The 2,176-nt window shown below is 40.5% G+C and overlaps 1 non-coding gene across 1 annotated transcript; it reads right to left on the bottom strand.

Moving 5' to 3' along the window:
• Positions 1–862: 862 nt before the first annotated feature.
• On the bottom strand, positions 863–969 carry LOC127124444 (small nucleolar RNA R71). Its single transcript, XR_007803934.1, has one exon. It is a non-coding gene; the product is annotated as a small nucleolar RNA R71 (small nucleolar RNA).
• Between the last annotated feature and the right edge of the window lie 1,207 nt (positions 970–2,176).

Raw genomic sequence — 2,176 nt, 5'->3', positions numbered from 1 at the left:
CCGTTAAATTGGTTCTTTTCAAAGTAGGAAACACTGCCCATAAGTAGTTCTATTAGCAAGTACTTGGATTATTAATTGATTATGTGAATTACATTCGAGCCTGTCTTTATTAATTGAATTTAATTTAATACTTTACTCTTCATTGCACACTCTAAAAACCCCCTATTTTGATTACCTTAGATAAACACCATAACAATAGATAACGATAGATTGACACTTGGTCTCTGTGGATTCGACAATCTTTTATATTACTCTGACGCGTTCGTATACTTGCAAAAAGCACGCATCAAGTTTTTGACGCCGTTGTCGGGGACCAATTTCGTCAAATTTCATACCCTGTTGTTATATCGTTTAGACTTAGGTTATTACCCGCCGGTCAATGCGAAGAACTCGCAGCACCGGAAGCCTAGTATATGCTCTATCAAAACCTGAACATTACGCTTGCACACGTTTATTTTTCCATAGAATTAGGAGAGATATGGCCGAAGATAAAAACCAAAGACCTCTTAAGGATTTCGCCCAACTATCCAACGAAGAACCTAGTTCTAGTATAGTAAACCCAACCATCCCAGCTAATAATTTTGAACTTAAACCCTCCCTGTTGCAACTAGTGCAACAGAGACAATTCGCATGTCTCGCCACTGAGAACCCAAACCAACATTTAAAAATCTTTCTCCAATTAGCAAACACTTTTAAAACCAATGGAGCTTCTCCTGAGGTAATCCGTTTAAGATTATTCCCTTTTTCCCTCATAGATAAAGCCCTATCATGGTTAGATTCCCTTCCACCCAATTCCATTATGACTTGGGATAACCTTAGAAGAGTATTCCTTGCTAGATACTTTCCCCCAAGTAAGACCGCCGTTCTTCAAAACTACATAACTAGATTTACCCAGAACCAAGGAGAATCGTTGTTCGAAACTTGGGAGAGATATAAAGAGCTGTTAAGAGCATGCCCACATCATGGTTTAGAAAATTGGTTAATCATTCAGACCTTCTATAATGGACTTCACTATAACACTAAGATGACCATCGACGCTACCGCAGGCGGTGCGCTGATGAACAAACCTTATCCTGAAACTAGTGCCCTCATCGAAGATATGGCTCAAAACCATCAATCATGGGGAGTTGAACGAGCGACAGTTTAGAAGAAGGAAGCCCAAGGAGGAGTGCATGAATTAAGCTTTATAGACATGATGCAAGCCAAAATGGACGCATTAGCCCTCAAGGTCGAGCATATGTGCATAAACCCGAATACTGCAGCCGCAGTTTTGTCGGATTGTGAGATATGTGGAACCAAAGGACACCAATCTGCAGAATGCAGTCTATTAAACGAAACCCACTCTGAGCTAGTGAACTACACCCAAGGGAACCCATATTCGAATACCTATAATCCTGGATGGAGGAATCATCCGAACTTCTCCTATAAGAACAATAAACCTATCCAAAATTATGCACCTCCGAGTTAACCTGGTTATCAAGCCCCAAGACCAAATCAACATATGCAACATGTACCACCAAAGTCGAGCCTTGAGAAAATTATGGAAAATTTTAACATTGCTCAAACCCCACAAAACAAAGAGTTCATGAACCAAAACATTCACGTTAACGAACTGATTACCCAGTTAGGAACCAAGGTTGACCAAATAGTTACTCACACCAAGATGCTTGAAACCCAGATCTCTCAGGTAGCTTTAAACCAAGCCCCTCAGACCATACCTGGAGGACAGTTCCCTAGACAACCTCAACAGAATCCGAGAGGACAAGCCAATTCCATTACCCTACGAAGTGGGAACGCTTATGATGAGTCACCAAACCCAAGATTGAGCGAACCCAAAACTTCTAAGGAATATACCGAACCCACAGACAAAGTAAAGGAACCAGAGGAACCTGAAAAACAGGAAGGTCAAGAAAAAGGAGAAAAACCTAAAAATAAAGCTTACATACCACCCCCGCCATATAAACCGCCTATACCATATCTGCAAAGACTCAAACAAACCCAGATCAATAACCAATATCAAAGAGTTATTAAGGTTATAGAAAAACTTAACGTAGAAATCCCTTTCACATAAGCCATCACCCAAATACCTTCTTATGCAAAGTTTCTCAAAGACATCCTTACCAACAAACGTAGACTCGACGATCCGAAGCCCTTGGAATGTAATTCCATTTCCGAG

The sequence above is a fragment of the Lathyrus oleraceus genome, chromosome 2 (genome assembly GCF_024323335.1).
Source record: "Lathyrus oleraceus cultivar Zhongwan6 chromosome 2, CAAS_Psat_ZW6_1.0, whole genome shotgun sequence".
Classification (NCBI taxonomy): domain Eukaryota; kingdom Viridiplantae; phylum Streptophyta; class Magnoliopsida; order Fabales; family Fabaceae; genus Lathyrus; species Lathyrus oleraceus.
This window is presented reverse-complemented; position numbering and strand designations above follow the sequence as displayed.